We start from the raw sequence: 27,309 nt of genomic DNA, 5'->3' as shown, positions 1-27,309 counted from the left end.
TTTCTCTTCTTTAAGGAAATGTTTATTTAGAACCAATAAAAAAAACTTCTTGACCATCAAGAAAACCTTATCCAATACAGTAAGGGTTTAATGAACATTATGTAATACACTGCACATTACTGATACAGTAATCATTTCAAGAAAACTCTAGATCAAAGAAACTTCCAATATGACTTAATCTACAGGAGTAACTGCTGAAGTAGCAGAAGAATTCTTCCAAATGATCTATCTCGCGTCAAACACAATCAAACGGGTAGTTCTCTTCTTGTATAGGATACGATACCCGCAGCTGCGGCAACGCACGGGGTCTCGAGGTCTCATCTCATTATCAGCGTGGCATTCTGAAAATGAACCGTTCAATTCCATTAGCAACCGTCGTTCACCTGCTTAGCTTAGTTGTTTATATGAACAAAAGACAAACAGTACTGTACAACTGACAAAACAAACACATACAGAATTATACTGCTGAATTAGATGAACATTATGCAATTAAATTATAAGACAAAGAAATATTGTAACAAAATTATATTATATCATTTACTACAGTAAGCAAGATTAAAACTTTTAAGTAATTTGTATTTTTCCTAAGGATGCAAATCTTGAGCTCTTTATTAAGGAATATACTTTCAGTAAAGCTGGAAGATTAGCCATAAGAAATTTAGTGAGGTGTAACTACCCTACCGCTAGCAGGGGGGAAGTGTAGTACCAGCTACCCTGCTCACACACACCTATGTTCTATCGTCATTTTTGCTTGCTGGTGGGACTTACCGGGGGATAGACGATGGCAGGCCAAATTTGTATAAAGTGCTCAAGGTTTGTAATGTTAGGAAAAATACAAATTACTTTCGTGCTACTCAAGTATAAGAAAGAAAACCTTGACACCTTGCTAAAACCTACATGCAATAGCACGTTTTAGCGGCCTAAACAATGTATGTGATTGTGTGATACTAGAAGTGTGACTAGTCTGGGTAGGAATTCTCAGAAACGTAGGAGTCTTTGAACCAAGCATAGACATTACCCAATCCCACCTAGCGTGCGGGGTGTGTGTGTGTGTGTGTTTATGGGGATACAACAAGCATATAGTGTACAGTATTGTATCTCCATACCAGGTTATACAAGGGAAATAGTTTTAGTACCTGCAGACAGAGGAGGCCAGCTTGCAGCATACCATAGGTGCTGTTCCCCCAGAGAGGGGAAGATGAAAGAAAGAAAAAGCCAGTCATTCTTGTCATTCATCCCAAACTTAATCCAAAGTAACTCTGCCCTCCACCCTCTGATCCTTGTCCATCAAAAACCCTAAGGTGTTTAATCCATTTGTTGTGTAGCCACCACAGGCCCATTGGAGAACATCTCCATGTTCCTGTGGGCCATGTCTTGCAGGTAGTGGGCAGCGGTGAAGGTCGTCCGATGCTTTGACACCCGTGCTTGTAAAACCTGTGTCACAGAGTAGTTTTTCTTAAATGCTAGGGACATACTGATGCCCCTCAAGTCATGAGCGTTGGGTCGTCTCGTTTGTGGAGAAGGATCAGGGTTCAACGCTCTGTCTATGTCCTTACGAATCGAAGCAGAGATCGTGTTCTTGGTGATCCTCCTCAGGACTTTCTCTGTACTGACACTCGGGGGCGAGCTCCTGAGGTTCTCTAGAGGTAGCACCTCAAACTCCTCTCTGGACAAAGTAGCAGTTGATCTGGATCATCAGTTACATTAAGTAGAATCCCAATCTGGAAGGGCCCGAATCTAGGATCTGCTAATATGACAAATTCGAAGATAATTTGTATTTTTCCTAACCATACAAACCTTAGCTATTTACATTGGGTTTACCTTATAGCGCAGCTGAAATGGCGAGCCATTAGAATTTAACGAGGGTGTATTACCCTCGTGCTAGTTAGCGGGGGGGGGGGGGGGGGGGGGGGGTTAGGAGAGTGGTAGCTAGCTACCCCTCCCCCCCCTCACACACAGATGAATGCTCACTTTCACTTAGAGGTAGGACTTGTCTTGGGGGACAGGGCTGGCGGGCAAATATGTGTAAATAGCTAAGGTTTGTATGGTTAGGTAAAATACAAATTATCTTCGAATTTGTCATTTGTTCTGTAACCGAAATACAAACCACGCTATTTACATTGGGTGACTTACCCATTAGGTAGGGTGGAAAGTCCCCAGCCATACTGGCTTTGGCTTTACCCGGGGACTCAGAATCCGAGTGAGTCGCACTCGAGAAAAGGAGTCCCTGCACCTCACAAGTTCCTTGCTCCGCAAGGAACCGTGTGGCCTACATAAGCTTGTGTGTGAAGGAAGAAGTGTGACCCGTCCTAGGCAGTTGACCTGGAGTTCCAGAAGGAACTCTGGGTTAGGACGTTCCCAATACCACCTCGTCAGGGTATGGGGGACGCGACAGTATTGACTCAATACTCGGAACACAAGGAAGCATGGTTTACCTGCAGAGGTTCGAGGTCAGCTATGCAGAGACCAGGATGCTGCTTCCCCGTAGAGGGGATGATGAAGAAAGAAATAAGGGCCAGACATACTTCTTTCGTTCATGCAGACTAAAACCTGATAACAATACCCTCAACCTTCTGCTACCTGTCCAAAAAGGAGCCTGAGGTTAGACCAGCTGTTGTGTAGCCACCACAGAGCGATAGAAAACGTATCGAGACTCCTGTGGGTCACGCCCTGGAGGAAGCGGGCTGCGAAGGTCATTAGACGCTTCCAGACTCCAGCTTGTAGCACCTGCGTCACAGAGTAGTATTACTCGAAGGCGAGGGACGTTGCGATGTATCCAACATCGTGCTGTAGGGCGACGTGACGGGGGAGGGTCTGGAGACAGGTCGAGATGAATGTCCTCGAGTCCGGGCTGAAGAGGTATACTGGTGACTCTCCCCTGTGTCCTCCTTGTGCTCCCAAATCGGCTGCAACTGAGGACAAACTGCAGCTGTTCCAAAAGCTAACCTCTCGATTTCTTTACTGGCAAGAAAGAGAAGGTCTTGGGACATCAGATACAGAATGGAGACTCGAAATCTTGAAGGAATTCGACCGAAGGGCCGGGACCCCCAGATTCTGAGTCTAGCCAACAACTCAGGAGCGAACCTGAATGTTGCCTTCCCCCATTCCTTAGAAAGGGCGGAGTCGTACGAGACCAAGAAGATGGCTTACACACTGGCCGTGGCCAGAGAGAGCAGGAGACCCAAGGCGGAATACAATCCGAGGCCTGTCGTAAAGGGCCTTGAGAAGATCTCTTAAAGGACTAAAAGTCCGAGCCATGCTCCAAGTTGGAGGTCTTCCTCCGACTAGGGCAGGGACGAACGTAGCTTCACATGAGCGAGGAAAGATCCAGCGGGAAGGAAAAAGTTATTCCTTTAAGCCTGAAGGTCAGGGAAAGGCTGAGCGACAAGCTTCATTGCCGAGAGCGGAAAGGAGTTTCCTCCCGCCGAAAGGCAATAAGACCGTTATTGCTGGAGAAGAGGCCTCAAGGGAAGAGGTATATCTTCCACGGCACCAACCACCGAAGACTCTTCACTTTGCCTGGAAGACCCCTGCGGATGACTATCGCAGATGACGCGACCTCCGTACCGCGACTGTAGCGGGTTGTCACTTCTTGAGGAGGAGGCGTAGTGTCTCCAGGCATGAAGCCGATGCGACGCCCCGGTTCGGGAGAGATGTCGCAGTGTGGTTGTTTGAGTAGTCTGCGCCGTGGGAGAAGCTCTCCCGGGAGTTCCGTCAGGGGAAGCAGAAGGTACAGAAACCGTTCTGCGCATAGTCCCAGTGGAGCTCTCCCATTGAAAGGTTGACAGACAACCTGGTCTTGTTGAGACCCATTGTCCACAGACAAAAAGGAGGGAAGACGCAGGCGTCGAAGTTGTCCCACCATCACCGGAATGCATCTTGCCAGAGTCTCGGGGTCTGAGACTGGGGGGAAGAACAGCGGAAGCTTGAGGTTCCAAGCTGTCGCGATCAGGTCCCCCAGACCAGGACTTGCTGGTTACTCAAGGTCAAAGACCCCCAGGTACACTCTCTCTACGAGGCTCTGCTCGGATAGTCGGAGAGAACATTCCCCTGCCTGGAATGAGAGAGCCGATGGTGGTATTGAGAGAATCTCAATCATCCCGGTATCTCTACTGCAAGATGTGAAGGTGTGAAAATGCGTCCACTGCTGGTTAGAACACGCCAGAATCATGAAGTCGACGCGCACGGGGCGACTCGGCAGGAGCTGTAGGATCTGTAGAGGGGCCAGACTACGGCCCCTAAGCCTGCCTGAATGATGGAGAGGTATCCTTCAGGTCTTGACCATAGGCCTGGACCGGAACATGCCCCCCCCCCTTTTCCATTGACAAGTCCGAGAACAGCATCAAGAATGTGGGGAAAGGACGAGAATATCCACTACCATCAAGAGGCTCCATAGGTCAACACCCATTGCAGGTCTAATAGTTCCGCTGGTCCCATAGGGGCCAGGAAGTCCGGTTAAACGTTGCCTGAAACCACCAGAACTTGGACCGCCCCACATGGAACTTATCCTGAGGCGACCGTTCGGACTATAGACGGGTCAATGAGGAAAGGAGAACTAGGAAACGTTCCAAGGTAGGGCTGAAAGCTCTGCTTGACTGAGAACAGGTATTGCGACTCTCCTCAGTCTTGCCACAGTCAACTGAAAGGAAGGCTCGGAGGATGTGGCAACAGAATCTGGCGTCCCCAGGTGGTCAACCATCCAAGTACCGACGTTGCTTAACCTCGCTGGACGGACGAGAAGCGGGGTTTCCAACGTGGTAAGGCCGTTGACTTAATATCGTGGCCAGATACTCCAGATGTTGAGGCAGAAGAAGAGAAGGCTACAAGCAAAATACTATGAACCCACACTCATGGTAAGCATCCGGAAGCTTGTCCCGGCGCTGAAGAAGGTCGAACCCGAGCCTACCGGAGTTGACCAGCCCTCCAAAAAGCAGAGGAGGCGGAAGCCTGCACCTGAGAGGCCATGAGGAAAGCAGGGAGAGTTCTCTGGGGAAAAAAACCTGCTATGCCACGGCGGGATAGCCACACTGCATCATAAGCAGGAATACTTGCAGTCTAGGCTGAATTCGACGAGCTCCCTGGAAGATGGATGGAATGGAAACTGAAAATACCCGTCCTTCCGATCCAGGGTTTAAGGAGTCCTGTCGCCTCGTTACCAGTCTGATCGATTCTGCTGTTCTACGCTGGCCGAAGTTTGTTCGACAAACTTGATCAGGGCTGAGAGGTCGACTACGGAACTCCCCTCTCAGATCCTTCCTTACAAGAAAGGATCGACTGAAGAAGCCGGGGGTGAAGCCGTCGATGATCCTATGGAGGACCTTCGCCTAAGGTATGGATCATTCTGCCCAACCGGGCAACTCTTGCTGACGCTATGGCATAGAGGTTCAGAGACACTGAATTCGCTGACAGAGACGGTAGGCGCGATATCCTTGGCTGATCACAGAGATTGTGCGGGAATGGGCATCGGGAAGCTGTCATCCGGGTGAGTAACCTTAAGCATCCTCCCAGCGAGAAACCTGCAATCCTAGAGTTCGTGAACTCTGCCGCTCCTTTTAGGACTATGCCCCCCCGGGAGCCTCCCGTGCCATCTGTTCCTGACAGGAGGAAACTGCAATTGGACACCTTGTCCCAGTTGTCGTAGCCGATAACTTAGGCCGACGTGGTTGAAAGAAAAGGGCGCTGGAGCCCTGCAGAGTCTGGAAGAAAGCGCCTTGGAGGAGTGAAAACGGAAGTCGATTTCCTCCGCACAGCCGCTGTCTAAGTCTCTGTCCTTGGGCACAAACAAACTCTTCTCAAGGATGGAAGGGTGTCTGAGGTTGTCGACCTCCACAGATGAGACACCCGAAGGAAGACCTCAGTCAGCGTGTCCAGATGGTACAACATCGAGCTTGTCCGCAAGTTAGATACTTAACGACGAAAGGCCAAGGTGCCTGAGCCCGAGAGGAGGAAAGTACCCATGATCTTTCTGTAGCTTCCTTGAACCAAACCTCGGGCCGTAACCGAGAAGGGAAAGGACCTGGTAAGCCCCCAGAGGAAGGGGTAAGCAGTCACCCCTTGGCCGATGGAGAAATCTCGAACGGAAAGCCCCCCGCCAAAAATCCTTCCAGGGAATGACGGGGAAGGGCTAACCCAGGTTCTGGAAAGAGGAGTGTTGCTCAGACCTCCCTGAAGTTTCTTCCTATTCTTGCAAGTGTCATGCTCTGCGTTTACGGGGTGAGGCCTTGTTCTGGAAATACGCTCCAGAAGAACTCGCCAGGCTGGCCATGCTGCGAAAACCCCAATGGGAATCGTGGTCGCAATCGCCCTGGAGCTCGCGCGATGGTAATTCAAAGATTTGCGCGTGGGCGAACGTGGAAGCGCCCATGCGCGGTCACGCAGGAACGCAAACGAAGGTGAGCGAAGGAGCGCAGCAGGAGGGCGAGCGTGGTAGGAAGGGCGAGAGCTGGTGGTCGGCGAGCGATAACGCATAGACGAGCAATGGATACTGCAAGAATTAATCCGACGTTCGTGCGAAGAAACACTGTAGGTTCGAGCGATGGAACACCATTGGTTCGCGCGACGGAACACCGTCGGTTCGCGCGATGGAATACTGTTGGTTCACGCGCGGGGCGCGCATGAGCGTAGACGTGCAGGCACGTGGGCGTGTGGGCGCGCCGGTCGCGCAGGTGAATGAGCGCGAGTCCGAGGCGGCGAACGCAAGCGTTGGCGCGATGGCAAGGAAACGCGCTGCCGCGTGGGCGAGGAAGACCGCTGGCGATATGGATCAACAGGCGATCGGTGGTGAGCTGGTGAGCGCTAACGCCCAGGTTGGCGATGGCGCGTTGTAGCATGTCGACGCGTTGGCAAGTGATGGCGAGCAGCATGCGCAGGTGAGTGATCGCGCGATGGCGAGTGATGGCGAGCAGCATGCGCAGGTGGGCGATCGCGCGATGGCGAGCAGCATCCGCAGGTGCGCGATCGCGCGATGGCGAGCAGCATGCGCAGGTGGGCGATGGCGAGCTAGTAGCTGGCGAACCATGTTCCTTCAGAAGCGTTGGAGAACGTTGGCGCGCCGGCTGTAACACACGCGGGCGATCCGGAGATCGCCGAGAGACAGGTGATCGCTGACGTGTAGAACGCTGTTGAATAGGCGATACTAAAATCGCCTGTGCGCGCTGGCGAGCAGGTGATCGCTGACGAGCAGAAGGCAACGCGTGGAAGCCTGCGCATAGAAGAAGAGTCCTTGACCCAGACCTGAACCAAAGTTCTAGATCGCGAGGGCAAACGTGGGCGCACAGGGCGCGTAACAGGAACCAACAGGAACAGCAGGGATGATCATCATGAGAGCGCTGACGAACAGGAGAGCGCTGGCGAAAGGAGAACGCTAGCGATCAGGAAGCGCTGATGAGCAGGAGAGCGTCTGTGCGCTAACACTGAGCAGGAGCAGGAGAGAACACAGCAGAAGGGCGCGCAGGGGAACCCTGACACGCAAGGGAAGAACCCCCGTGGGAGGCAACCCTTTGCCCCGAAGGGAACGTTGTCCGTCGGGAGACAGATGTCCATCGGAAGACCGTTGCCTGTCCGCTGGGATTCTGATGTCCGTTGGAAGACCGTTGTCCGTCGGGAAGACCGTTACCCGTCGGAAGACGAGATCAGACTGCTGTCCATCTGCACCAAGGCGGAAGATCAAGAAGAAGGAGTTGTAGGCTGCAAACGGAGATTCAAAAAGGCGCCTCTTAGCACCCTTATAGGGAGATGAGAGGCCCTTACGACGAGGCGGACGGTGGGACTTACGGCGAAGGAGGCCAACAGCAACAGCAGCAGAAGAATCCTCCGAAGAGGAGTCTCTATGAGTGTACTCTCTCGCGAACGAAAGAGAAACACTTCGTAGAAGAGACTGGTCACCAGTGACCTAAAAGGAGCAATCCTCCGAAGAGGGGCTCCTGCAGTTCCCCAGCCCCTTGAGCGAAACAGCAGGTGTGACCACTCAGCACCAAGAGCATAGTCGCACGAAAAAAAGGCAAGAGAAGAACCCCCCAAAAGGGGAAAAACTTAAGCCTGGACAGGAAAAACTTCCCTCGGAAGGAAAGTTACCCGCCCAAGGAGGCAAGCCTCCTAAGAGTTCTAAAATGAACTGGAGAGCTGTCCGTCGTCACGGGAGTACTTCCAGTAGAAGGAGACACGCCCCTGACGAAAATACAAGGGGGGAGGCAGCAACAGCCGAATCCCCAGGCCTCAACAAGACAGCTCACACCGTTGCCATATTACAGAAACGAACTAGATCGGTAACTGTAAAAAAATAAAACAAAAATCATTAGTACACATTCATTCCCCCGGGAAGGCTCCGAAGAGGAATCCCGAGGGAAAGGAAACAAGAATTACACAACAGGCAAGTGCCCTCACAACCACTTACACTCGGAAGGAGAGCTGTAACCAAAACAGAATTATAACAATTATAATTATGAAACTATGTAATTATGTAATTTAAAAATGAATGAACACTAAAGAAAGAACGAAAACCTCGAAAGGAATCGTTCTACGAGCTGAAAAATTAACAACTACAATTAGATTCATAAACTAATTGAGACAAACGTACGGCGTAGCAACCCCCCCACACGGAAAGGAAGCTACAAGGGCGTAGTAACATGTAGTAAAAGGGTGAACGACCTCAAGAGAGAGAGAGAGAGAAAGACCGAAGTCAAACTCGATCGCCACCCATAAAATTACGCCGTGGTGGCCTAAATGCCGAGGACTCCACGTAGATATCGTACACTACACACACAACTCTGAAAAGGAAACTTACTGATTTCTATACTCAAATATATATACAAACATGAAAACATGTTTACATATATATTGAGTAAAAGAAAAGTAAGCGATTAAGTAAAGACAAAACAAACTATGGCTGCCAAGAGAGGACCAAGACAGAGACGTCTGTCACAGTCCGAGCCAAAAGTGAAAGTGAGCATTCATCTGTGTGTGAGGGGGGGGGGGAGGGGAAGCTAGTTACCACTCCCCTACCCCCCCGCTAACTAGCGCGGGGGTAATACACCCTCGTTAAATTCTAATGGCTCGCCATTTCAGCTGCGCTAAAAGGTAAACCCAATGTAAATAGCGTGGTTTGTATTTCGGTTACAGAACAACTGGATTTTGAGTCTTTAGGAAAAACTCAGGGATGAAGTCGAGCATTACCTCCCCCCATCCCCTTGAATGGGAGACATCGTAGGAAAGATCATGGAGTTCGATGTTTCTTTTGTCCAAAGCCAACACAAACTTGGGAATTAAGGCATGTGCATCACCTGAAACTGTTCGATTCATGCCTGTCAACCTATAGTATGAAGGGCAACCTTTTGGAGATTAGAGCTACGCAGCCTGAAATTACTCCGTCTGATAATGTATTTGTGATGGTGTAAAGAAATCATCCAGAAGAGATTTTATGAAATCTGTGAAGTGACTTGCAAGGGGTTGCCATGTGAAGGGTGCATTAATGATTGATGTGTTGTATAAAGACATGTTATTTTCATTAGTAAAATAAATTTTTGAATATACTTACCCGATAATCATGTAGCTGTCAACTCCGTTGCCCGACAGAAATCTAAGGAGGGATACGCCAGCTATCACAATACTAGAAGGGGGTGTACTAACAGCGCCACCTGTGGCCAGGTACTCAAGTACTTCTTGTTGACACCTCCTCAATTATTCCTCGATCCCACTGGTTCTTTATGGGGAGGAAGGGAGGGTCAATTAAATCATGATTATCGGGTAAGTATATTCAAAAATTTATTTTACTAATGAAAATAACATTTTTCAATATTAAACTTACCCGATAATCATGTAGCTGATTCGCACCCAGGGGGGTGGGTGAAAACCAGTGAACAAGATTAAAGGATAGCCAAGTATCCCCAAATTTCATATAACAGTTATCTCAAATAACAAATGAAATAATAAGTACCTGGTAAGGAAGTCGAATTGAACCGTTACTCTGCCTCTTTTTTAAGTTCGTCTTCCTTACTGAGCGCAGCGTTCCTCTTGGAGGCTGAATCAACCCAAGGTGCTAAAGTATATAGGGTTGCAACCCCTACTAAAGGACCTCTACACAACCTTTAACCTAGGCGCTTCTCAAGAATGAATTGACCACCCGCCAAATCAAAAGGATGCGGAAGGCTTCTTAGCCTACCGTAACAACCATAAAAACAACAAAAAGAATTCAAGAGAAAAGTTAAAAAGGTTATGGGATTAAGGGAATGTAGTGGCTGAGCCCTCACCTACTACTGCACTCGCTGCTACGAATGGTCCCAGGGTGTAGCAGTTCTCGTAAAGAGACTGGACATCTTTCAGATAAAATGATGCAAACACTGACTTGCTCCTCCAATAGGTTGCATCCATTACACTCTGCAGAGAACGGTTTTTATTAAAGGCCATCGAAGTAGCTACGGCTCTTACTTCGTGGGTCCTTACCTTCAGCAATGCAAGGTCTTCCTCCTTTAAGTGAGAATGTGCTTCTCTAATCAGAAGCCTTATATAATACGAAAGCCCATTCTTGGACATGGGTCTCGAGGGTTTCCTGATGGCACACCATAAGGCTTCTGACTGTCCTCGGAGAGGTTTAGACCTCTTGAGATAATATTTGAGAGCTCTGACAGGGCAAAGAACTCTCTCAAGTTCGTTACCTACCATGTTGGAAAGGCTAGGTATCTCGAACGATCTAGGCCAAGGACGTGAAGGAAGTTCGTTCTTTGCTAGGAATCCAAGCTGGAAAGAACATGTAGCAGACTCGGTCGTAAAACCAATGTTCTTGCTGAAGGCATGAACCTCACTGACTCTCTTAGCTGTTGCCAGGCAAACGAGAAAAAGAGTCTTGAGGGTAAGGTCCTTGAATGAAGCTGACTGGAGAGGTTCGAACCTAGATGTCATAAGGAACCTTAAGACTACGTCTAAATTCCAGCCTGGAGTGGAAAGACGACGATCTTTAGACGTCTCAAAAGACTTAAGAATGTCTTGAAGGTCCTTGTTGGAAGACAGGTCCAAACCTCTATGGCGGAGAACTGAGGCCAACATACTCCTATATCCCTTAATCGTAGGAGCTGAAAGGGATCTCTCATTCCTAAGATGAAGCAGGAAGTCAGCTATTTGGGTCACAGAGGTATTGGTAGAGGATATTGAATTGGCTCTACACCAGCTTCGGAAGACCTCCCACTTAGACTGGTAGACCCTACGAGTGGAAACCCTTCTTGCTCTGGCAATAGCCCTGGCTGCCTCCTTCGAAAAGCCTCGAGCTCTAGCGAATCTTTCGACAGTCTGAAGGCAGTCAGTTGAAGAGCGTGGAGGTTTGGATGTAACCTGTCTACGTGAGGTTGACGTAGAAGGTCCACTCTTAGAGGTAGAGTCCTGGGGAAGTCTACTAGCCATTGTAGTACCTCTGTGAACCATTCTCTTGCAGGCCAAAGGGGAGCAACCAGCGTCAGCCGTGTCCCTTCGTGCGAGACGAATTTCTGCAGAACCTTGTTGATTATCTTGAACGGAGGGAATGCGTACAGGTCGAGATGGGACCAGTTCAGTAGAAAAGCATCCACATGAACTGCTGCAGGGTCTGGAACAGGAGAACAAAACAGAGGAAGTCTCTTGGTCATGGAGGTGGCAAACAGATCTATGGTAGGTTGACCCCACAAGGTCCAAAGTCTGTTGCACACACTCTTGTGGAGGGTCCATTCCGTGGGAATGACCTGATTCCTTCTGCTCAGACGATCTGCTGACACGTTCATATTGCCCTGGATGAACCTCGTGACTAGAGAGAGGTTTAGACTTCTTGACCAAATGAGGAGGTCCCTTGCGATCTCGTAAAGGCTCCTCGAATGGGTCCCCCCCTGCTTGGAGATGTAAGCCAAGGCTGTGGTGTTGTCCGAGTTCACCTCCACCACTTTGCCTAGCAGGAGGGACTTGAAGTTCAACAGGGCTAGATGAACTGCCAGCAGTTCCTTGCAGTTGATGTGGAGAGAACGTTGTTCCTCGTTCCACATTCCGGAGCATTCCTTTCCGTCCAAGGTTGCACCCCAGCCCGAGTCCGATGCATCTGAGAAGAGATGAAGTTGGGGGGTCTGGATGGCCAATGATAGACCCTCCTTGAGAAGGAGGTTGTGCTTCCACCACAGGAGAGTGGTCTTCATCTCTTGGTTGATAGGGATAGAGATTGCTTCCAGGGTAGAACTCTTGTCCCAATGAGCTGCAAGGTGGAATTGAAGAGGGCGGAGGTGGAGTCTGCCCAGCTCGACAAACAGGGCTAGGGACGAGAGAGTCCCTGTGAGACTCATCCACTGCCTCACTGAGCAACTGTTCCTCTTCAGCATGCTCATGATGCACTCTAGGGCTTGGCTTATCCTGGGTGCCGATGGAAAAGCCCGAAAACTCTGACTCTGAATTTCCATTCCCAGATACACGATGGATTGTGAGGGAATGAGTTGAGATTTTTCCAAATTGACTAATAGACCCAGGTCTCTGATAAGGTCTAAAGTCCAATGAAGATTCTCCAGACAACGACGACTCGAGGAGGCTCTCAACAGCCAGTCGTCTAGGTAGAGGGAGGCTCTGATGTTTGACAAGTGAAGGAATTTGGCTACATTCCTCATCAGAAGGGTAAAGACCATAGGAGCTGTGCTTAGGCCAAAACACAGGGCTTGGAATTGGTAGACGACCTTTCCGAAAACGAATCTTAGGAAAGGTTGGGAGTCTGGATGAATCGGAACGTGAAAATAAGCATCTTTCAAGTCCAATGAGACCATCCAGTCCTCCTGTCTGACCGCTGCCAAGACCGACTTGGTTGTCTCCATCGTGAACGTCAGCTTGGTGACATACTCGTTGAGAGCGCTGACGTCCAGCACAGGTCTCCAACCTCCTGTCTTCTTGGCCACAAGAAAGAGGCGGTTGTAGAAGCCCGGGGATTGATGGTCCCGGACTACAACCACAGCCTTCTTCTGCACAAGAAGCGACACCTCCTGGTGCAAAGCTAGCCTCTTGTCCTCCTCTTTGTAGTTGGGAGAGAGGTTGATGGGCGAAGTGGTCAGAGGTGGTTGAAGGAAGAATGGAATCCTGTAACCGAACCTCAGCCAACTGACAGACTGTGCGTCTGCACCTCTCATCTCCCAAGCTCGCCAGAAGGTCTTGAGTCTGGCTCCTACTGTCGTCTGGAGAATCGGAGAGTCAGTGTTTTCCTTTGGATGGCTTGGATCCTTTCCTGGACTTGCCTCTGTAAGAGTCTGGACGGGAGCTTCCTCGGCTGGGGGCTCTACCACGAAAGGGCGGTATGAATCTAGTCGCAGGGGTATCAGCCACTGGGGGGCGGTAAGTCTTAGGGGCTGAGGTGGTAGCCTTAGACTTACGAGCCGAAGAAGCTACAAGATCGTGCGTGTCCTTCTGTATCAAAGCAGCCGACAAATCTTTAATGAGCTCTTCGGGAAAAATAAACTTCGAAAGAGGAGCAAACAGAAGTTGTGAACGTTGGCAAGGGGTAATGCTGGCAGAAAGGAAAGAACACAGCTGTTCCCTTTTCTTCAAAACCCCTGATACAAACAAGGACGCTAGCTCGCCCGATCCATCTCTGATGGCCTTATCCATACAGGACATTAACAGCATGGCAGAATCTTTGTCCGTATGGGAGGTTTTCTTGCTGAGGGCCCCCAGGCACCAGTCGAGAAAATTAAACATTTCAAAAGCTCTAAACACTCCTTTAAGCAAGTGATCCAAGTCCGAGAAGGTCCAACACACTTTTGAGCGTCTCATAGCAGATCTTCGAGGCGAGTCTACCAGACTTGAGAAGTCAGCCTGGGCAGAGGCAGGTATTCCCAAGCCTGGTGCTTCCCCTGTGGCATACCAAACGCTCGCTTTCGAAGTGAGCTTCGTTGGAGGGAACATGAAGGAAGTCTTGCCAAGAAGTTGCTTAGACTGCAGCCATTCCCCTAAGATCCTAAAAGCCCTCTTGGAGGATCTAGCTAAGACAAGCTTGGTATAGGAAGACTGAGCTTGTTGCACTCCCAGCGAAAACTCAGATGGTGGAGAGCGGGGTATAGCTGAGACAAAATGGTCTGGATAAACCTCCCTGAGAAGAACCAAGACCTTGCGAAAATCAAGAGACTGTGGAGAGGGTCTGGATTCGTCCACGTCCGAAGAGGGATCAAGGTGAGCTTCCTCATCATCCGAAATCTCAACCCCAGAATGAGGCGACGGGATCGGAAACGAATGCTGAACCGCAGAGTCAGAACGAGCAGGAACAACAACAGAGGTGGAAGGAGGAGGTGCAGCAAGTTCCTGTTCCTGTGGTATAAGTGTAGCGTGAATAGATCGAGGCTGTGTAGAACAAGGTAAAGTTCCCGCAAGCAGAGATGTCTGAGGAGCAGGATCAGGGTGCACGGGTAGAGCTCGGTGCAGCAGCTGAGCAGACTGACTCACTGGTACAACATCGTACGCCTGGCAGATGGAGCTGCGACTGGGTGCAGCGAGTGCAGGCGGGTGCAGCACAGGCTGAACCGGTGCAGGAGGTTGGTGCACCACCGGTGCAGGCGGGTGCAGCAAAGGCTGAACGGGTGCAGGAGGTTGGTGCACCACCGGTGCAGGCGGGTGCAGCACAGGCTGAACCGGTGCAGGAGGTAGGTGCACCACTGGTGCAGGCGGGTGCAGCACAGGCTGAACGGGTGCAGGAGGTTGGTGCACCACCGGTGCAGGCGGGTGCAGCACAGGCTGAACCGGTGCAGGAGAAAGGTGTACCACAGGTGCAGGAGGTACAGCACTCTCAGCACGACACTCACGCATCAGGTCTGAAAGCTGAGCTTGCATGGACTGAAGCATAGACCACTTGGGATCAGCAGAGACAGTAGCAGACTGAGGCAAAGCCATAACAGTGGTTGCACCACCGGTGCAGCTCTGTTGTACCTTACTCCTCTTGGGCGGAGTACACTCGCTAGAAGACTGAGGCGAGTCAGAGCTGAGCCAACGACTGCAACCTGGCTGAGCACTCGAGGGTTGGACTCTGCGTTTAAGCGGTCTAGAGACCTGAGACCAACGTTTCTTCCCCGAGGGAAGATCAGCGGACGAGCGGAAGACGGGCTCAATCGTCTGCAAGTGGGAGTGACGGTCTGTGGTAGACACGCCCGCAACCACTGAGGATGATTCTGTGCGCCTAACAAGGCCTGCCGAACCCTTATGCCCTTCGACATTGCTTCTCCCCTGGGCTTGGGAGCTTGCAAGAGGTCCCGGACTGGGAGAACGACTGGCTCGCACAGAAAAATCCCCACGCACCACACTGGCACTAACACTAGTACAAGGCACTGCACCGACACTAGCACTCGTCACAGCACTGGCACTAACTTCACCCACTGCACTCTTGGCCTTCAACTCTTTCACTTCGGCCATCAGAGACTTATGGTCACTTACCACTGACTCTACCTTATCGCCTAAAGCCTGAATAGCACGTAAAACCACTGACATATCAGGCGGAGGGCACACAGTAGGTTCGGGGGTAGCCACTACAGGGGTAGGATCAGGAAGAGGATCATGAGATGAGGAAAATAAAGAAGAGTGAGAAGAACTCCTCCTAGCTCTAATTCTCTCTAACTTAGAAGAATACTTTAAAAGTCGGACAAAATCCAATTCCGAAAGACCGGCGCATTCCTCACATCGATTTTCTAACTGACAGGGTATGTCCCTACAGTCAGAACAAGCGGTGTGAGGATCTACCGAGACCTTCGGAATACGTCTATTGCAAGACCTACAACGTCTATGGGAGGGGGCTTGCGAAATGTCAGACATTTTGTTTTCAAGAGAAGTCAAAGGGAGATCCAAAAAACAAGCAAAAATTCGTTAACCGTTAAACTGAATTAAATAAAAGCTATCTAGCTAATATCAGAAGGTTTCCAGTAATGCGACAGCCGTAAATCAAAGAGAATACATCACCAAATAAGCGAGAATAAACTCGAAGACCATGAGCGTATCCCAGAACGTCTAGCCGGAGGCACGACAGAGGAATAATTGAGGAGGTGTCAACAAGAAGTACTTGAGTACCTGGCCACAGGTGGCGCTGTTAGTACACCCCCTTCTAGTATTGTGATAGCTGGCGTATCCCTCCTTAGATTTCTGTCGGGCAACGGAGTTGACAGCTACATGATTATCGGGTAAGTTTAATATTGAAAATTCAAGGTTGTGATAAGATGATTTGAGTTTTTTACAGTGGAAAATCTATGTAACAAACTTAACGTCCTTGTTAGACCTGACTCAAGTAGTTTCTGAGCACATCTGCTCCTGTGTAGCAACTGTGTAGCACCAGCCACCCGTTAAGAAAATACTGCTAGACAGTTGTGGAGTCCCTTGACTGGGTCAGACAGTACTACATTGGATGTTTTTCTCTGGTTACGATTCATTTCCCCTTTGTCCACACACACACACACACCGAATAACCTGGCCTATTCTCTACATATTCACCTCTATCCTCATACACCTGAGGGGATATTTATCTTAATGTTGTTACTATTCCTAAAATATTTTATTATTTCCTTGTTTCCTTTCCTCACTGGGTTATTTTCTCTGTCGGAGCCCCTGGGCTTATAGCATCTTGCTTTTCCAACTTGGGTTGTAGCTTAGCAAGTAATAATAATAATAACACTGACATTACCAAAAGATTCTTTTTCACCCAGTGGCCAATTTCCTCTTGTAAGGGTACAAAAGACTCTTTAGCTATGGTAACTGGCTCTTCTAGAAGGACACTCTAAAATCAAACCTTTGTTCTCTAGTCTAGAGTAGTCCCAAAGCCTCTGTACCATGGTCTTCCACTATCTTGGGTAAGAGACCTCTTGCTTGAGGTTACACTTGGGCACTATTCTATTTTAATTCTCTTCCTCTTGTTTTGTTAAAGTTTTTATAGTTTATATAGGAAATATTTATTTGAATGTTACTGTTTTTAAAATATTTCATTTTTCCTTGTGTCCTTTCCTCACTGAGCTATGTTGGAGCTCCTGGGTTTATAGTATCTTGCTTTTCCAACTAGGGTTGTAGCTTAGCAAGTAATAATAATAATCCCTAAAGGTTTAAATTCTGTTCACTGTTCTTAGGTCTGCAGACCTGTTAAAAGCTCCATACAGAACCATCCACATTGTATATTCTATTATAGGATAACCATTTGTAACTTCATTATAGTACTATCCAGAAGCTAGTATTGGTTAATAAAAGTTATCTTTAAATTTATCGCCGATTGGGAGACCAGTAGTTTTATTGATATGGGGGTGCCCAACATGTGAGTGGGATTGTTTCTGGCAAATATTTATTTTTTCTTGGCTAGTTATTGTTGGTCGTCTCATTCAATATTGTAGACCTGCATTTTCTCATCATTGTACCTTTCTTCTTTATAATTTGAAATAAAGTTTTTCATTTTTGTTCAATCATTCCTTTACATAAGCGGTCCCACGTTCCAGCGTGTATATTCAATTTCCTCTCATGTTCAATTAACTTAAAATAAAGAAACATCTTACCTAGAAAGCATACTGCTCCTCTTTATTTAGGACTCAATACAGAGTACAGCTGGAAGAGAGCCGGAATACTCAAGATAGCAAATTTGGCAAGTTCTGAGGTTCTAGCTGGGTCCCCTTGAACAGTATAAAATCAACTAGTGGTGCCCAGTGCCCCGTTCCTTCTTAACTGTACACCTTTTGCCTACATCTCTGGGTATTCCACCATGTTCTTTGTGTAGTGAGAAGTTGGGGTGTGGTCACCATTCGGACACTGGGCTCTCTGCGTGCTATGTCTGGCCACAGTTCACAAACCACTACAGCATCTGCACAGGTGGATGGGTCTGTGATGTCGTGTATGTCTTTGGGGCCGAACTGCGGATATTTTGCCCCCGTAGTCAACCTCGGTCACAGGGTGGGGTTCGCGTGCAACACTTGTTAGTGTAAGCCCCTGAAGGAGAAAAGCCCTTTCAGGAAAAAAACTCTTGGTTCAACTTGGATCACCAGTTAATGAGCGGAGTCTTGTGAGTGTCGATCCTCAATAGCCCGCGGGAGTTTGGCGTAAAGCCCTGTGCGTTTCAACCTTAGGATTCGCTACAGGGACCAAAAGGGTCCCACTGATTGGATGAGGCAGGATTGAAGAAGCGATGAGTATTCCTAACTCGTAGGAGAGGAATCGTAGTTCCTTAAAGGTAAACCTAACTCGTGGATGCAAATGGCTGACACTTCAGACTTCGCATTCCCTCCACTGCCTGAGCTAACTCAGGTTGAGGGAGAGTATCGCTGTCAGTGAGCTGACGAAAAAGACCAAGGTCATGCTCTGGGCTGGCCGTATTTAGCCATCGCGAAGGAGAACCCTGAGATGGAGAGTCGAAATTGCTTTGCACAGGTCCTGAGGGAGTCTTGGCCAATGGTGGCATGATGACAAGGTGTAAAGAGGAAAGGATCCCTCGAATCTATGTTTGCTATAGTTTGTAAAAGTAAGCATGAGAAGACTCAATCCCCAGGAAATATTGGGGATGAAAAAGAATAACCTAAAGGAGTTATCTTACAAGACTGTCATCCTATGCAGGCGTGATGGGGCGAGGAGGAGGTCGAAAGGAATCAGAACCTGAAACCGTGTAAGGGATCCGAAGAGTTCTGTAACTTGTGGAGAGAAGGAGAAAATAATACCAAAGAATTGTTTCACGAGTATTGTTCTGAATCACATGGGAAGGCGGCAGGAACAAGTAATCGGAAAACCTCTATTGCAGAAATTACTGTGTAGACATATGCTCCACCTTCCTGATGAGGTCCAGTAACGTATGGGTGAGAGCTCATGCGCGAGTAATGTAGATCTTGTCATGCGATTATGAAGAAGTCAACTTGCAAGGTAACCATATACCAAAACAAGTGACCCAAAAACAAAGTTAGAGATAGGGAGCAGAGGAAGCAACTTATCATAAACACCTACAGCAAGTCAGCCCACTATAAGTGGTAGTAGTAATAGTAGTGATACGATGAACGTTCGTAAACGCTGACGAGAACCGGTGAGCTGATGAAGAAGCTTGCAAAACCACATGCGCAGGCTTTTTAAACGACTGTCTGACCCCTCGTCGTATCGAAAGCTGAAGCTCATATGAAGTACAGTAGTTCTAAAAAGATGTATGTATTGGGAATCCATTCCAACTCTACCTATGTGGAAACCAGCAAGTTCCGTGTGGCGAGTGAGGTATTAAGCACCAAAAGTGACAAGAGTACTGTACCCCTACAACCACTGGCAAATGCTGGGTTAGGTTCTAAGAAGATTGAGTACTAAACTCTTACCTGCGACTTGGTAAGAGCTTCCAAAGCAGCGCGACCTGAAAAAACCATTGAAAGATGTGCGTGCTGACACTGTTAACAGCACATCAAAGTAGCCAACACCTGGTGCTACCATATAAATGCTAGCGTTGATGAGGTAGAGCTTGCTCTTGCTCTGAACTAAATAGTCTCTCACATGTCGTCTAAATGAGGAAACTCATTAGGAGACTCAAAAAGCAATAGTGCTTGAGCACTGTTGAGGATAACGAGTAGAGAAGAGGGGGAGTCTCGCTGGGAAGAGCAAAGCCCACACCTGCAGTGAGGGTCCTGGCCGGTAGCGCTCTACGATCCTCGCCAAAGAAGCTCCCCGTCGAATGAAGTTGGTAATGACCACCCCAAATTCATGCCCTCCGAGACTCATCACTGGTTGTTGGCGATTCTACCCCCCAAGCGGGAAGACTACTGATTGTCAAAGGAGCAAAGGAGGAGGACAACTTTACCTTGGGAAGGAAAGTTGCGAGCTAAGCAGTGCTGTGAAACTGAATAGTGCCGCTATTCTAGGAGTAATTATGAGCATGCCTGCAGGCAAGTTGGAAACTCGGATGGAAGCTCGAGACCGGTCATGAGCAGGTCAGTGCTCTATCATCGTTAGTCCTGAAGTGTGGTAGAGAACAGAAGGGAGATTACGAGAAGAGAAATCGCCAGGCATTGGGAGCGGTTGCTGGAACTCTAAAACTTGGAAGTGAGCTGACGGGTGATCACGAGCTGACGGGAGATTGCAAGCTGATGGGCGGTCGTAACCTGATGGGAGATCACGAGCTTCATCAGGGCTGTGATCAGGTAGCCGAGATCGTGAGAATCACGGGGCGCATAGCGATGAGATGGCGATGAGTCGTATGCCGATAATCGCGCACAAGCAGGGGGTTGGTCTCGTTCTGGCAGGCAATGGTGAACAGCTGGGTCATGCGTTGCCTGAGTGCGCGCTGGGATCCACTGGCAAGCAGGAGACTGATGGCGAGCTGGGGCTGGTTCACGCAGTGAAGAACTCCTGGATCTTGAACGTGGAGATTTCCCTGGATTGTGGAGACGAGGGTGGAAAGGTGCAGAACTGAGCTCTGACAATGATGGTCTGGATTCCCAGGGAGAACGGCGAGCACTCCTCGACTCAGCAACAAGAACACGATGAGGAGAGGCTGGAGCGCATCAAATTCGCAGGGGGCGAGTAACATCTTCATGCTCCACAACCCTCTCTCTTAATCCTGTGTGGCAAAGACTACTCCTGGGAGGACCGAACCAGCTTACGGGAAAGGTGTCCACCATGAATAGCAAGAACAAGCTTCAGACTTTGCCCTTCCTCTGCTGGCTGAGCAAGCTCAGAATGAGGGAGAGCGGCATCGTAAGCATGATAATCAGGAACTACCGCAGGTGCGGGCTAGGAAATAGGTGATGGAGCAGGAGCAGCAACTTCCACAGGAACAGGAACAAGCTTCCGACTTTGCACTCCTTACACCCTCGAACGGGAAAGGTGTCATCCGAGAGGCACAGGAACAAGATTCAGACTTTGCACTCCCTCTGCTTCCATCGCAGAATGAAGGAGTTTGTCGTCGTCAGCGAAGAGGAGCAAGGCCGAAATCGAGCTCTGGGTCGGCCGCAAGTTTTCGCATCTTTTCCCTCCTGAGAATCGGCTGAGAAAGAAGATAAAAGACTGACTGTCTCCTTTGGAGAAGACACTGCTGGCTGTGAGTCTTGTGGAGACTCCACTAGAGTAGCAACAGTCTTTGGGGCAGCATGACTGTTGCGGTATGAACTAACTTGACTGGTGATGAGCGGTGGTTATAAGTAAAGGAAATCTCGACCCTCTACTAATCTTCGGGGGAAAAGTGTCTCCCGGGGGAGGCGTCACTAGTGTGTCTCCTCCATGGTACGGCCACTATAATTAGGATAATACCCAGTTCCTCTCACAGGGGATCAGGTTGGTTGTGGGATGCCTTTGAGGCAAGGTGCCATGGGTATTTAGACGAGTGACCAGGAGGCAAAGGTGGGCGAGAGACCAGAGGATGAGAAGGGGGAAGCCTGGGTGCAGTACTTCTCCGCCTGGGATTCAAAGGTGAGCACGAACCTTCAGGAGAACCTAACACCGAGAAGAGTATGGTTATGTATTCATAATTCCATGGTGACCAGGCTGGAGCAGAACCGATAGCAGTCTGCTTTAGAGCCTTGATGAGCTCCAAGAACCATGGAGTGTCCATCCGAATGAGGGAGCAGCCAAAAGAGGTCTGGGCGAGGAACGTACTTATGCGCGCTTATAGTGAGAAAAAGATTCTTCCAGGAAGTGTATAGATGACCATGCCCATGCACCTACATTTAAGCGCATGCAGGGAAAAAAGCCAGACCCTCATCAAGAAAGGAAATAACGAGCAAAGTGAGCAGTTTCAATCCTAAACTAGGGTCAGGTGAGTTGCGAGCTAAGGCAACGCAAAATGGCCCATGAACATGGAACCCCTAAGGGTTTTGCACTCGTAAGACTCATAGAGGGTTGTTGTGTCTAAGTGCACAGTGAGGTGGACACGATCATCAGGATGCTCTGAAGTGCTGGAACGAGAACAGGAAGATTCGCCATCTCGCTTACAAGGACCTTGAGAAGGTGGCTGTTCAAATAAGGCTATCCTCTCGAGCTGGGGAGAGAAACGATTGGGCTAGTAGGGTGGAGGATCGTTAGGATGCTCCTGCTGAGTGAACTCAGTGTGCGCACTCAATGCAGGGGATGAATGTGCTAGGCTGGAACTCCAAAGAGAACCAGCCTGCAATTTCTCAAATGGGCAAGGAATTGTGGAAGAAGAATCAGCTGGCGGGCACCAGACCAACTGGAAGGGACACCCCTCCAGCAGCTCGATGGGGGAAGTAAGTTGTACGTTCCTTCATTGCCCCAAGCTTCAACACTTCCACAAGCTGTACCTTAGTGGAAGAACCATAAAGCCTCAAGGAAGGCCACAAATGATGTATAATCGTTAAGAAAGACCCCGCATGGGTGGAGGGGGAGGTCCCCCAGGAACAAAGGTCGTACGTGGGTTAATTGGTCATCGCTCTTACTTGATCGGCCTCCGGAGGAAGCTGACCGAGAAAAAGCAGAGGGGATGGCACAAGGCGCCAGATAAAGAAGTTGGGACTTCGACTTTGAGGAAGAAGAATCCCTTTTCAACTTCTTCCGTTGCCTACCGTACTGCTCCCACTGGGAGGATGGCTACTCCCAACACTTGTCGCAAGGAGAAGCCTGCGTGCAGGAGTGTCGTCTGCAAAGGCAGTGAGGATCCGTCTCCTCAATGGACATGAACATCTAGTCAAACTAGAAACACCAGTAAGAGAGAAAGACAGTTTACTTTATGCCAAGGTAAGAGTATTAATTTACATCAATGGTAGAGCGAGAAAGCATGTCTTCACTCTACTGAGCCAAAAACAGAAAGCAACGTAATACACTCGGCGGGCGTGTGAACTGGTCTACCTTCACTAACTAGTGGAGGGTTGTTGACGCCTCACATAAAAGCTTATAGCTAGAATCCAGCTACACTGAAAACCTATCCATAGTACAGAGAAAAGGGTTTGTATTTGTGTAGGAACAAAGGAAGATTATAATCAAACAATTCAGGTGAAACAATGGATTTCTTACAACTTGAAACTCACCTCCGCACACGTACACCATGGCTACTGCTTTAGGTGCTTCTGGTTTTTCAGGCTTCTCCATTTTTGTCTACAGTTTACCTAAAAAGATATGGAAAAACAGTTTTTGTTATCACATTGGAATTGAGATGAACATGGTAGACAACTCTTGACTTATACAATGCATGTAATGTTCATCTGTCTATGGGATACTTACTGTACATACACTGTAAACTGCTTCACTACAATGACAAATTCGGAGATAATTTGTATTTTTCCCTAACTAATACAAACCTAGATCTATTTATAGGATATTTCTTCTAGTGCACCTGGAAGGCAGCTATTACATTTTAAATGCGAGGTGGCAACCCCACCTAACCACTAAAGTGGGTAGGTAGGGGAGGTGGCTGGGGGCTACCCAGCAACCTAAATCTACTCACAGTTCAGTGAACTACGTTACTTTTTGCTTGCGGGCAGGACTTACTGGGGGACAGGTGATGGCGGGCAAATTTATATAAATAGCTCCAGGTTTGTATTAGTTAGGGAAAAATGACAAATTCAAAGATAATTTGTATTTTTCCTAACCATACAAACCTTAGCTATTTACATTGGGTTTACCTTTTAGCGCAGCTGAAATGACGAGCCAATAGTTTTAACGAGGGTTAATTACCCCCGCGCTAGTTAGCGGGGGTTAGGGGAAGGGTAGCTTGCTACCCCTCCCCCCCCACACACTGGTGACTTGCTTCACTTCACTTAGAGGTAGGACTTGACTTGGGGGTCAGGGATGGCGGGCACATATGTGTAAATAGCTAAGGTTTGTATGGTTCGGAAAAATACAAATTATCTTCGAATTTGTCATTTGTTCCGTAACCGAAATACAAACCACGCTATTTACATTGGGTGACTTACCCCTTAGGAAGGGTGGAAAGTCCCCAGCCTTACTGACTTCGGCTTGCCCGGGGGCTCAATCCCTCAGTGAGCAGCACTAGAGAAAAGGAGCCCCTGTACCTCACAAGTTCTTAGCATCGCTAGGAACGAGTGGCCTACATAAGCAGTGTGTGGAGGAGAGTGTGACTCGTCCTATGAAGTTGACCTTGAGACCTTCAGATAGGAATTCTAGGATAGGATGTTCCCAATACCACCTCGTCAGGGTATGGGAGACGCAACAGTATTAAGCTTAATACTAGGAGCACAAAGAAGCATGGGTTACCTGCAGAGGTCGAGGTCAGCTATGCGAGGACCAGGATGCTGCTTCCCCAAGAGAGGGGAGAATGAAGAAAGAAGTAAGGGTCAGACATACTCTTTCATTCACGCAGACTAAGACCGGGTAACAACGCCCTCAACCTACTGCTGCTTGTCCAAAAAGGAGCCTGAGGTTAGACCAGCTGTTGTGCAGCCACCACAGGGCCGATAGAAAACGTATCGAGGCTCCTGTGGGTCACGTCTTGCAGGTAGTGGGCTGTGAAGGTCGTCTGACGCTTCCAGACCCCAGCTTGAAGTACCTGCGTCACAGAGAAGTTTCTCTTGAAGGCCAGGGATGTAGCAATACGCCTGACATCGTGTGCCCGAGGGCGACGTGACGGAGGAGGGTCCGGATTCAAGACATGGTGGATAACCCTTCGAATCCAAGCTGAGATGGTGTTCCTGGTGACCCTCCTCTTAGTCCTGCCTGTGTTCACAAACAAAGCTCGCACTTGAGGACGGACTGCAGCCGTTCTCTTCAAGTAGTGCCTCAGACACCTCACTGGACATAGTAGCAGCTGGTCTGGGTCGCTTGTTACAGAACGGAGACTCGCGATCCTGAAAGAGTCGAAGCGAGGATCCGGCACTCCAGGATTCTGAGTCTTGGCAACAAACTCGGGGACGAACCTGAACGTTACTTCCCCCCATCCCCTTGAATGGGCGATGTCGTATGAGAGACCATGAAGTTCACTAACCCTCTTGGCCGAAGCCAAAGCGAGTAGGAAAGCCGTCTTCCAAGACAGGTGGCAATCGGAGGCCTGGCGTAATGGTTCTAAGGGAGGTCTCTTAAGAGACCTGAGGACTCGAACCACGTTCCAAGGAGGAGGTCTCACTTCCGACTGGGGGCAGGTAAGCTCATAGCTACGTATGAGTAAAGAGAGTTCTAGCGATGAAGAAATATCCACGCCCTTCAGTCTGAAGGCCAAGCTTAAGGCTGAGCGATAGCCTTTCACTGCCGAGACAGAAAGGCGCATTTCTTTCCGCAGATAAACGAGGAAGTCCGCTATTGCTGGAATAGTGGCATTGAGTGGAGAGATACCCCTCCCACGACACCAACCACAAAAGACTCTCCACTTTGCTTGGTAGTCTCCCTCAGAGGACCTTCGCAGGTGCCGAGACATTCTTTCCGCAACCTGTTGTGAAAAGCCTCTCTCCGCGAGGAGACGCTGGATAGTCTCCAGGCATGAAGCCGAAGCGAGGCTACGGCCCTGTGAGGGACGCCGGAGTGGGGTTGTCTGAGAAGCTCGTGTCATGGAGGAAGCTCCCTCGGGAGCTGCAGAAGGTCCGGGAACCATTCCGCGTGATGCCATAGCGGAGCTACCAGAGTCATTGAACAGTTGACCGATAGTCTGGTCCTGTTGAGCACCCTTCTCATCAGACAGAACAGTGGGAAGGGGTACACGTCAATGTTGTCCCACCGTTGCTGGAAAGCATCTTGCCAGAGTGCCTTGGGGTCCGGGACTGGGGAGCAGTACAGGGGCAGCTTGAAGTTCAATGCTGTCGCGAACAAGTCCACAGTCGGGGAACCCCACAAAGTCAGGACTTTGCTGGCTATCTGAGGATCCAAAGACCACTCGGTACTCACTATCTGCGAGGCCCTGCTCAGACTGTCGGCGAGCACATTCCTCTTGCCAGGAATGAAGTGAGCTGATAGTGTTATCGAGTGGATTTCGGTCCACCTCAGAGTCTCTACTGCAAGATGGGATAGCTGCTGCGAAAAAGTGCCTCCCTGCTTGTTGATATAAGCCACTACCGTGGTGTTGTCGCTCATCACCACCACGGAGTGACCCGCCAGGGACTGTTGGAACTGCTGAAGAGCCAGAAAGACGGCCTTCAATTCCAGCAGGTTGATGTGTAGGCACTTTTCTGATTCTGACCAAAGGCCTGAGGCCCTCTGGTTCAGAACGTGCGCCCCCCACCCTTCTTTTGACGCGTCCGAAAACAGAGTCAATTCCGGGGGTAGGACGAGAAGACTCACTCCCTTCCGCAGGTTCTCGTCGACCAGCCACTATCGCAAGTCCGTCTGTTCCAGAGACCCCATTGGGATCAGAATTTCCGGAGAATCGGATCCTTGATTCCACCGGGACTTGAGCCGCCATTGAAGGGATCTCATCCTGAGGCGGCTGTTTGGAACCAGACGAGCCAGGGAGGATAGGTGACCTAAGAGACGCAACCACGACTGGGCGGGGAGTTCTTCTCGCCTGAGGAAGGGTTCCGCCACCCTCCTCAGCCTTGCTATCCGGTCGTCTGATGGAAAGGCTTTGTGGAGATTGGTGTCTATTAGCATGCCTAGATAAACCAGTCGTTGGGACGGCTGCAGAGAGGACTTCTCGAGGTTTACCACGATCCCCAGATCCTGGCAAAGATCCAGAAGCCTGTCTCGGTGCCGAAGAAGGGTCGACTGTGAGTCTGCTAGGATCAGCCAATCGTCCAGATAACGAAGGAGACGAATGCCGTTCCTGTGCGCCCAAGATGAAATCAGGGTGAACACTCTGGTGAACACCTGAGGAGCTGTGGAGAGACCGAAACACAACGCCTTGAACTGGTAGATCTTGTCGTCTAGGCAGAATCTCAGGTACTTCCTGGAAGACGGATGGATTGGGATCTGGAAGTACGCGTCCTTTAGATCCAGTGTGCACATAAAGTCTTGTGGTCTCACCGCAAGTCTGACCGTGTCTGCTGTCTCCATGCTGGACCTGGTTTGCTTGACAAACCCGTTCAGAGTTGAGAGGTCGATGACAGGTCTCCAGCCTCCAGACGCCTTCTTTACAAGAAAGAGTCGACTGAAGAAGCCTGGGGAGCCGTCGACGACCTCCTGGAGAGCACCCTTCTCGAGCATGGTCTCGACTTCGGCCCGAAGGGCCAGCCCCTTTGCCGATCCCGTGGCATAGGAGCTCAACGACACTGGATTCGCTGTCAGGGGAGGTTGAGATGTTGTGAACGGGACGCGATAGCCTTGGCCGATCACTGAGACCGTCCAAGCATCGGCCCCGTGTTGCTGCCACCTGCGGACGCAACACTGAAGGCATCCCCCCACAGGTGGACATGCAGGGGGACTGCCACCCCTCTTGACCTTGGCTGGAAAGGGCTGGGGCTTAGACACCACCTTCTTAACTGCCGGTGCCTGCTTTGGGGCCTTACGAGGCTGCTGCTGCTGTTGCGGCGGAGC

At 49.5% G+C, this 27,309-nt stretch overlaps 1 long non-coding RNA gene across 1 annotated transcript; it reads right to left on the bottom strand.

The window, feature by feature from the left end:
• On the bottom strand, window positions 1-23,000 carry LOC137628447 (uncharacterized). Its single transcript, XR_011041371.1, has 2 exons — window positions 22,923-23,000; window positions 1-341 (listed from the first exon to the last, which is right to left on the bottom strand). It is a non-coding gene; the product is annotated as an uncharacterized lncRNA (long non-coding RNA).
• Between the last annotated feature and the right edge of the window lie 4,309 nt (window positions 23,001-27,309).

The sequence above is a fragment of the Palaemon carinicauda genome, chromosome 36 (genome assembly GCF_036898095.1).
Source record: "Palaemon carinicauda isolate YSFRI2023 chromosome 36, ASM3689809v2, whole genome shotgun sequence".
Taxonomy (NCBI): Eukaryota; Metazoa; Arthropoda; class Malacostraca; order Decapoda; family Palaemonidae; genus Palaemon; species Palaemon carinicauda.
The sequence above is the reverse complement of the archived record's forward strand: the minus strand, read 5'-3'. Positions and strand labels throughout refer to the sequence as shown.